This window comes from Buteo buteo, chromosome 4, assembly GCF_964188355.1.
Source record: "Buteo buteo chromosome 4, bButBut1.hap1.1, whole genome shotgun sequence".
Lineage (NCBI taxonomy): Eukaryota > Metazoa > Chordata > Aves > Accipitriformes > Accipitridae > Buteo > Buteo buteo.
In genome coordinates, this window is record NC_134174.1 from 29695316 (window position 1) to 29706079 (window position 10764).

Consider the following 10764-nt stretch of genomic DNA (forward strand, 5'->3'; position numbering starts at 1 on the left):
AGTAGAAGAGGACAGCAAGCCCAAACAGCAGCCCCGCTGACAGAGCCCAGGGTCTGGGGGAGATGACAGCCAGCAAAGAGTGTGGAAAGGGTGATCCATAAACCAGGAGCGTTTGCTGGAGGCTAGGCCTGACTCATTAACAACATCTGGGCCTGGGTCCATTAAAGAAACTAATCATTTGCTGCAGGGGCAGCAGGCCAAGGTCTCTGCAAGGGAAACAGCAGCACCGCGCTCACCGTCCGGCACAACGGTGCTTTCGCATGGGTGGCTATTCAGGCCATCCTCTGCTCAGCAAATGACCCGAGGAAGGAGTCGCTGCTGTCCACGGTGAACTGATACTTGGCCAGTTTCTATCCAGTAGCTGTAGCGATGGCTGCTTTTTCGTGGTTGCTTTCCTAGCTGGCCTCTGTAGGCAAACTGGCTTGTACAGCCCCAGCAAATCTCATTATCTGAGATCCCCGGTGAGATTTTCAGTTGATGTTTTTTTCCCTCCCCCAGCAGGTATGTTTAAAATAAGTGGACATAATTAGGGTGGGAACTTGGTGGGGAACTCAGTGTTCACAGCCAACCTGCTTTTGACTGACCTCTGCACACCCCTCCCTCGCTGCCTCCTGCAGCCCCCACATGCAACCTCTGCAAGATCTTCAAGTAAGCCCACTCTGCATTTTCTGTTCCTTTTTCAATTCTGTTTCTCTAAAACTGCTGAGGGTGAAATAAAGAAGTTAGTTTATTTTTAATCATCACAAACACTTTCCAAACCTGCAATGCAAAGATTCACTTTGACATGATGAGAGCACCTGAGCCAGGGGGATGCCTCATGAGAAGAGAGGCTGGTAAACCTTAAAATAGTAACACCAGTAGAAAATGTCTCTTATGTCCCCATCCTGGGGCCAGCCAGCAAGGCCAGTCTGCTGCTCTCCCAGGTGAGCAGGAAGCCTTGTGCTTTCTGGTTTGGCTTTTTAAGTCTCTGGTACAGAGAAAAAAGGCAAGTGAGAAGAGAGGGGGGATCACATGCAGACTGCAAACGTGTTTGTACCAGCGCTATTGGCTTTGGAGCTGCACCACAGTGAAAAAATTGCTATCAGGTGCCTGTCAGCATCTTAGTAAGGTCAGCAGCATCCTCAGCTGGGTAAAATCCAGGTCTCCTTGCTCTCTACAAATGGGGACAACTCCCCGTCTAGACACCCCACTCTCCCAACACACCATTCAAGGCAGGGAACTCTATTTAGGATCAACCAAATAACACTCCTTTTGCTTGATGTTCATGGCTGGGAGACTGACCCAGACTGATAGCGGGCTTTTCTTTCCGACTGGCCTGCATTTAAAGAGAAACCCCTGTGAAAAGGAGCTAAACAGCACCAGTTACCCACTCTGAGCCTTAGCGGGAGAGGAAATGTCTGCAAAACCATGACTTGTCCCATTTTCTCCCCTCTTAAATAAGGAAGTGAGAACCACCTTTTATTGAGAAGTACTCCACACCAAGAAAACCCCAGGGGTGACTCAGGGGTTTGGGTGCTCAGCACCCATAATGTGCTGGACTATTCAGCCGTGTTGCCAGCTGGGTTTTGCTCGGGAAGTTTCCACAGCAGAGCAGGTGTTTGCAACGGGATTTGCAAGGTTGCACCAAGCTTTCTCTGTGCTTCTCTGAAGCCTGTGCTATAAAAAGAGAAGATTTAGCTTTGCTGTGTGGTGGGTTAGTTGCTAACTCCTCTTAAAACTCCCATTGGTGGTGTAATACGGGGGCACAGGCATACACCAAAGTGTGTGCCAGGGATGCTCTCTGCTGCAGGGTGTCCTCTTGTGCTCCTCACCGACAACATCATGAGATGGTCTTAAGAGTATGAAAATAAATTCTGGCTACAGTGACTTATTAATATCTTAGCCAAACCCTTGGCGTCGAGACATTTGTGAGACAGTGTGGTTTTATCAAAATGTTCCCAAATGTTGATGAAACCTTCAAGAAACCTTAGGCTGGAAGAGGGTTCTCAAGCTGAATGCTCTCATCAGTGAGGTTTATTGATGCAGCTTATTTCCTTACCCTAAAGTGTTATTTGTATCTCATCTTTTCTGTTGCCCTGCAATTTTGTGATGTGCTTAAATCCACCCTTACGTGGCTGGCACATGTTCCCTCTCCCTTCCTTTGTGTCACTTGCAGCAACATGAGCCTGAAAACTTATCTTTTATTGCTTTTCCTTTGCAGGGTGAAGAGTTTCTAGTTGGATCAAGAGCTGATCAGATGTCCTCAGGGTGAGCCTGTCCCTAGACGGGGAAGTGGCAGGAGCCCATGGCCAGGGTGCAAGAGACAGCAGGGCAGCCCCTTCCAGCATCAGTTCAGACATATGCTTTCACTCTGAACATCACTGTGGACCCATAGAAACCTGATTTAGCCCTGTCCAGACAGACATACATTCATCCTATTCTGAAACACCTTTCAGGTTTGAGATTCCCCAGCCACTGGCTGAAGGATCAGAGCTCACTGCTGCGCATGACTGCTACTAGCTTGCTTGACTGCCAGTTTTTTGGGGGAGTGTGTTTTAAATCTTCCCAGAGCTCAGCCACTGTTTGCAGAAGGGCAGACGGTGGCTTCTGACAATCCCCTAGTAGTCATGCTGTAGTCTTGTTGGTCTGCTTGCAAAAGGAATATAACACCTCTGCCTGGAAACCTTGTCTGGCTTGGTGATAACCAAATCCTTGCTACTTAACCCACAATAAGGGTACCAGGACCTTTGAAGCCTTGCTTACAAGGGGGAAGGGCCTTTCCAACGAAGAAGCTGAAACAAAACCACCAGAGCAGATGAAGAACAGAGAACCAGTATCTGCCCAGAAGCCAGGGAACTTCACTGGGATGTCCCTAGGGCCAGCCAAGCCCTGTAGCTGGACCTCTGGAAGATCCACCTCTAGCAAATGGCACTGTTGCATCCTGGCAGCCTGCAAGGATGAGACATGCTTTTCTCCACCTTGGCAGCTCTGGATGTGGTGGGTCTCATTTGAAGGGCGCGCTGTGGGACGAGAGATGGTGTGTGACAGAGGGCAGGACCCTCCTGGTGTAAATCCCAAAGGTCTCAGAGACAGAGAAGGACCAGATCACCTGCTTTGTGTGGACACCTGTAGGATGAACCACCACACCTTGATGGTCTTAATGTACAGCAAGAGAACAATTTGACCTGCTGTTCAGAGCAAGCTAGGGAAAGATTATGGAGAAACCCAGACTCTTTTGCTAGAAATCACTATAAATTCCACATATCTTCTGATTGCCCCAGGCAGCATCAGGAAAACCAAGTAAGAGCAAAACCTGTTTGCTTTCTAAGCTTCCCTGTGAAATAGGAGCAGCTCAAACCTGATAATCCTCATTTTTATGGAAAAACAGTTTCCAAATCTCTCAGGGTTAATTAACTCTCATTTGCAGACCTGTTAGCAAGGACAGAACATGGCTCTGAACCTTGTCCAACTAAAGGAGCACAGAGAGAGATCAGCTGCTGCTGAACAAAAAAAAAAAAATTACAACCTGAGGGGAAGCAGCTGTTGGCTAAGTTTTAAAGGGCAGCTGCAGGGTGGCCTAGTGAAGGGAGAGGGAAATGGGGGAAGATTCTTTTTCATCAGGCTAGTGGCAGGCTCCTGAGATGTTTTGGGTCAGTTGTTCTCTCTGTCCTTCCACAAATGGTGGATTTGACCCAGTGTGTTAAGCCAGGAATGACATTTGCTGTTCTTTACAGACTGGTTTCTTGCATTTTTTTCTTTTCTATGGGCTCAGCCACGCTTTTGTTCTGCAGCTGGCTGGATGACAGTGCCCAGGGTTGAGAGCTAACTCCTATGCCTCTCTGCCCTTCCCTGGGGAAGGATAAGAGGAGTATTGTTTCTTCTCTGACGTTCACCATAGCAAACAAAGCTCAGCAGAAAGGTGAGTATTGATCTAGCTATTTCCTGGGTGTAGCTGATCTTGTGTGGTGGTGCTGACTTTTCTCAGGTCCAAATTGAGGGTTAAAATAAGCCTTTATTGAACCAGTTCAGTTCTGGGAAGAGATGAAGAGCAAGTCTCAAAGACACACATTGGGTGATAATCATGGAAATTGTGATTGCCATGGAAAACTGGGCTGCGGGCTGGCGATACTTCATTAGTCACAGCACTGCCCATGGAATCTATAAAACAGCTCTATCACCCTACGTTTGCTGTTTTGAGGAGATGCTCAAATGTTTCCCCAGCTGCTGTTAGGTGAATGGTGGGAAGGACACAGAGGGGGAGGTTGCTAGCAGGGAAAGGTGCTGCTGAATTCTCCTGTGAAATCCAAAGGTGTTGAATTGTAGCTGTCTGCCCTACTTGTGCTGCAATCCAGCTGGCTTTCTCTCCTGGTGTGAAACATGCTTTTGCTCTATGAAGCTGGAAAGTGAAGAAACAGTAAAAGAGGCTCAGGAAGTTTGATGTGGGATCTCTCTGTCAGACTTGGAGCAAGCAAGGGGTGAACACTGCAGTGGGCGACTTGCTCCCAACGATTTAAACCCCAGACTTAGCTAGGACAATAGAAGAGGGAGATTAAGTCTCCGACTGTATTTTCAGCCTTTTGTACAAGAGGGCAACTATTCAGATGCCCACGACTCTGGGTGTGGGTTGCATGCCACTGGTGACTGTAGGATGATGAAAGACCTTGCAGTGAAAGCCACAGTAGCTGGACTCACCACTTCCCCCACTGTGTCCTTGTGACTTTGATTAATCCCAACTTGTGCCAGTTTTGGCCAGCAGTTAGCTGCTGTTGCAAACTTCACTGAAATCCACTGCCTGGCTTAAATGTCCTCAACCATGAGTGCGCAGCTGAGGCGAGATCACATGTGAAGAGGTGCTGCCTGATGCCTCCTGAGTTTGTGACCTAGAAAAGGGATTGCAGACTTTGCAACAGCATAGCGACTGGTGTGCAGGCAAACAGCGGCCCCTACTTGATCCCTGCCTGACTTCTGGGGCTGCTTATTAAGATCTTGGACTAGACGATCTCCCCGATCTATTCCCACTCCTTTCCCTATGTACCAGCTAACACCCTATTTGCTTACCCAAATTTTTGAGGACAGCTTACTTGGGGTTTTATTTCCAGTCCAAACTCTTCTGTTTTGTACCTTCTTCCCCACATAGTATGTTCCCTTCAGTGCCTTCCTTTTTGCTTTGGATAATGAGGGAAGAGAAAGCAAGTATCTCAACAGCAGGGGAAACTGTATGAAGAAAGTCTGAGGGATGGCTATCTTCTCAGTCTGGTTTCTTATATGGGACCTTGTAGCTTTTTGTCCCCTGCCAACTCTTATTTTTTCTGCAAAGCCTATAATACTTTGTACTTTTTCTTAAAGCCATGGCTCCTGGAGTCCCGTGATTATCTAATCACTTCCGTGTGAGCTGAACTGAGTCAAAGCAGATTTTCCGTCTGCTGTGAAAGGGCTGGATTGAAATAGTCTGCACTGCTGAAAAAGTCCTTAGAGATTCTAAGTGTAATCCTTGAAAACCTGCAAAGCAGAAAGCAAATAAAAGGAACTCAGCCCCATATTTTGTAAAAGCTTTTTGGTTTTGGCAGGCAAGTTTTGCCCATTTCTGGCTGGCAGTGCTAAAAGCAAGGTGGTGGTGTTTGGGCTGCCAGCCCTGTGTTGGGAGCTGAGATGAGCCCAAAGGCAATGGACAGGTAAAGGAGGAGAAGGTGGAAGATGAGGATGGGGAACATGTTGCCTTTTACCTTGGAGTGAATGCACGGAAAAGAGGAATATCAGACTTTGCTCTGTGACACCTGAGCAATGCTCAGTTTTGTTCCCTGAGGACAGAGCCATGTGGCAGTAACACTTGCTCTGCCCAAGGGCTCTGTGAAGGGAAGATATTCTCCACTCCACGCCAAACATTACAGTGAAAGTGAGATCCTACGCACATGGGGTCCCCACCTGTGCACTCGCTATCCCTGTCCAAGTTAACGGCAAGGCCTGGCCATGCTCTTTGATATTTGCTTTGGAAAATGCATGCCCTGCTTGGCAGCCTACTCTCTGGGGTGCGTGCAAAACTCCCTGTGAGTACCTCCTTTGGGAAGCTGACAGAGAGGTGGTCTTCGGTCGCGTGCCCCAACAACACCCCGCTGATGCCCCAGCAGCCTGCCAGGGTGTGCGCAAGGGGGTGTCAGCCAGGGCTGGGTGTGGTGATATTTTCTCCTTAGACTTTGAAGGGCCAAACTAAATACTTGCTTACTTTCATAATGCCACCTGAGAGGGGCAGCTCTTAGAAATGGGCTGGGAAGGTTTTTAAAAGGTTGGGATTTTTCTTTTTTTTTCTTTCTTTCTTTTTTTTTTTTTTTAAAGAGGTGATGCACTAAAAGCACCTTCTGGGAAGTGGCTCTTCTGTGGGATAGATGAGCCTGCAAAGACCCAGCTGCTCTAGAAAACAGTGGTGAGCTTTAATGCAACAGCACAAAGTGACTGAGAGAGGGAGAGCAGGCATAGGCAAGATAGGTAAGGGCATTCTTCTATTCATCCCTCTCTTTTACTGCAGAAATCCTAAAATGTATCAAGCCTACTCCTCTTACCGGAGAGGATCTTAGCTCCCAGTAAGCAGCCTGAGTCATCTGCTTTGAATCTTTACCAGACAAGCTAGGAAAGAAAAGGGGTAGTGCTTCCTGGGCGCTGCTGGGGAGCTTTTTCTTTGTTGTGGCATAAATGTGGACCAAAGGTATCCTAAAATCCTCCTCCTCTTTTGCTTGGTTAGACTTTATTTTCTTGGGATTCTGATATATATTTTTAAATCCATTATTCATTTGCCTTTGTTATCTTCCTGGGTAACCTAGATGTATATTACTAATGGGGTGTTTTTGGAGGGGGGGGAAGTAGGATTCAGAAAAAAACATATGACTTAATTCTCCTTTCCATTTACAAAAGGAAAGCTGTTTCTCCTTCAAAGGTTGTGGCAGAGCTTTGGCTGCTTTCTTGCTGCTTACAACCCCGAAAAGATGACACAATGAGAGCAAGAACAGGATTCTGCATCTTTGTGCATATCCTTTAAAGCATGGGCTTTACGAGGTGATGCTGCACTGTTGATTCCTCTGTATTTAGGAGGAATCATCTGCTTTTCTGGCGACTGTTGTTGTTCCAGGTCTTGCTAGTGCTGGTCAGAAATCCTGGTTCACGAGGGCAAAGCATTTATGGCTGCTGACTCTTTGTGTTGATCTACTTGGTTTGAAGTAACAGTTGCCCTGGGATATGGGCTGCCTCGGAATAGGGGTCTAATCCCAGTAAGTAATACCTAAAATGCTGAGGAAACCTTGAAACAAAATGCAGCTTGTAACTAAAATGTAAAGCTTGTGACAGCTGACAAAGAAAATATTGAAATGAGAATTAGCTGCAGTGATTGGAGGCTTTATGTTATGCTTTGCTCAGAAAATCCAGTGCACTTGATGTGACCCCCTTTGATAATTAAGTCATGGCTGAGCTGAACGTGGGAAGGAGTGTGGCCTGCAATCATGCCAGTGTTAATTGAGAGCTCTGCTCTGGTGCAGCTGCCAAAAGGGGATGGTCCTCAACTGCTTTCACCCCACTCTGCCACAAGCATTCAGACAGAGAACTGGATCCAGGCAAAAAACTGCCCAGGGAGAGGAATGGATCGCTCCTAAAGCTGGATCAGTCGCCAGGCTGGGCAGAGAGTGCGGCTGTTTGTGCTGATGTGAGGGGCTGAGAGGCCGGAGCAGTGTAGGCTTGCTGCTGTCTCGCTCCCACAGCCCATCGTGTGGTGCTCTCTGCACCCTGGGCTGATTCAGGCCACTAATCCAGTAAAGAACCATCTGCTTCTGTGAGTCAGGGTTTTTTTTTGCTGTGTTAGGGAGCTGAACAAGCCTGGCATAGGGGCTGATGAGCAACAGTACCAGGAGGAGGGGGGACATGCTGCTGTCCCACCTGCCCTGTCCACTCCTGGTGTCGTCAAGCTGCAGCTTTGCCCTCGGATGCAGTGCCTGCAGCATTGCCTTCCCATTCGGAAAATGCTCTTCTGCTTCCTGCTCCGAGATGTACATCAGAGTGGGAGCTATTTCTCTGCAGCCTGTTAGTGGCGAGGAGGGGGGTGTGTGGTGGGGACTTTGTCTCTAGGCCAGCCGGGACCCGCAAGCCAAACCATTTGGTGAGTCACAGGGAGGCTGCTCCTGCTTGGGCTGGAACAAACTTCAAATGTGTCCAAGGCTCTTCCCGAGGCTGCCAGGCTGTAATTTGTGGCTGGCTTTGCTTCCTCTCCATGGCTTGCTGCAGTCTGAGTGGAAATGCAAAATGGTCCAAAAGCCAGGCTGCTGCAAAAAATGCTTCTATTTCTTTAATTATTTTTTTTTTTTTTTAAATGAAAGCAGTCATCCAACAGAGCTGGCTGTGGCAGGCTGCAAAACCAGAGCCTGCAGGGGCCTCTGGCTGGCCTCCTGAGATTGCCAAACAGAGATGCCTCACGTGCACTGTGCTCATGCAAAGCAGAGAATTGGGCGCGAAGAGGGTGAGGCTATGGTGGAAGGAATTTATGTGCCGTAGGCATGACAAAACCGAGCATCAGGCTTTCTGGAGCCAGCTGGGCTCTGGTGCCAGCCTGGTCCAACTGGTTGGTAGGGGAGGCAGCGCTCCTGGACGCCAGCCCCTGGAAGGTGAGTCATGTGTTTTGCTGCAGGAGAGTCCCTTGCTTGGCTGCAGTTTTCCAGCCTGAGGGAGGATGGGCTGTTCCTACTCACTTTCTCTATGCAGATCATGTGCCTCCCAGAAAATGGGGCTAAAAATCAAGTTTAGGCCAGGAAGGCCCCCTTCTCTCCCAGCCACAGCAAAGTGACTCAGCTGTATGTGACTACTGAGAAGCCATGGTCCTTCCTAAGAAGACTCATCTGACACCTTATCTGGGAGGTTTATCTTCAGGAAAAAACCCAAATCTGAGCAGGAGCTCAGCGAAAGTGGAAGGTGGTAGGCAGACAGCAGACTGCTGCAGTTCACACCCTCTGTGCGAGGTCTCTCATCATGCAGTTGGTCCTCATGTCTGTGAGCTGGACCTGGTCTCAACAGGCTGAGCTCCCTTTGGAGTTTCCCACTCTTCCAAACAGTCCCATCATCGATGGCAGATGGCCAGTGCTTGAGCTCTTGATGCCATTTTATTTCTTTTAATCCCATTTTTAAGTGAGGCAGCATGGCTAAACCAGGAAAGCTATGTCATGGTGACAACTTGTCAGGAAGCTGCTCTATACTTTAGAGGGGGCGGGGGGGGGGGGGGGGAAGTCCCCAAATCAATTGGAATTGGCGGAGCTCCAGGGAAGCCTGGGCTAGCATGGGTGGTCTTGGTGCCCAAAATGAGAACAGATTGGGGGTGGCACCTGTTAGCTCAATGCTATTCCTTCCTTACCCCTGTCCTTCAGTTCCCAGAAGAAAAACACCCTGACTGCTGAAATAGCTCTCCTGTTCCAGACAGTCTTATTTAACCCCCCTTTTAAATATTCTTCACAAAGCTTTTTTTTTTTTCCTTTTTTTTCCTGTGTTCCTAAGCTAGTAGCTGACTGCTGGTTGGAAAGTCAAGGTGCCTTGTCAACACTTTGTGTGCACTCCTGAGATAAGAGAAGCACGCTGAGCTCTGCCTAGGCAAGGTGGCTTTAGCACCAGAGTAAAGGTTGCTTGTTTAGTCTGGCCAAAATTGCTGTTGGGGGTGGCTTTCTGCCTGGTTGATTCAGTCTGGGTGCGTCTGGCTCCTTTAGGAATTACCTAAGAGCCCTGGCTCTTGATAGAGGGGGATAGCAGAGGTTTGAGAGGCTCCAAATGAAGCTGTGCTGACTGGCAGGGGGCAAAGGCCCTATGTAAGCATAGAGCTCACCTGCTGTCTTGCAAAGAGTGAGGTAACAAGCCTCCCACAGTGGCTTCTTAGCTTGGCTTTTAATTTTAAGACGATCTTCACAAGAAGAGGAGAAATGTGCGTTACCCTGTTTGGTATAGACTGGCAAAGTGAAATGAACAGATTCACTTCCTCCTAACTGCAAGTAAACCTTAAATGCTATCAACAAATCTGGTCCTTGAAAAATAAACACGTAGGTAGGGACCTAACATGGTAATACCTTGTAAGCCCTTAGATGAGGGGCAATACCTTGAAGATCCTCACGAACTGGGCAGGATAATCCTCACAGATCGTGAGCACTTCAGATGTGATGAGTCTGTGAGTTACAGTGAGGCTGCAGGGGATATCCAAGCAAAGCTCCCCAGGCTGGGAGAAGCACCTAGCTTATCAGGACCCTTCTTCCAGCAACAGAAAGCCCCAAGTGTGGGTATAAGAGAAGAGGGGGAGCTGGTCTAGCAGCTTTGTGCAGCCCTGGTGAGCCTGGCTTCTGTCTGTGGGGGACCAGCTCTGGCCCTCAGTTGAGCTGGTTTGGTTTGCTGATCCAGCTGGAAAATACTGTGTATTTTTCTGGGTTAGTTTATTGTTCCAGCTGGCTGAATCAGTGCAAGGGATATGGCAGGAGTAAGAGGCTGGGAGTTATCAAGTCAATTCAGGCTGTCTTTCCTAATTGTACTTTTAATTACTGTTCCTTTGGACCACACAGACACCAAGCTGCCCAGCGACAACAGCCATGAGCCTGCCAAGCACACCAAGGAAAAACAGGCACCCGCCCCTCACCTCCTAGCCCCAGGCAACAAGATGGGAAACCTGTGAGTGGGAAGCTATGCCGGGGCGCATCTCCTTGGTGCTGCACAACTCGAAGAGATGCCACCAGCCGAAAGCGAGCCGGGGGGGGGAGGAGCGACGGGGGCCCTCTTCCCTGTGGTGCT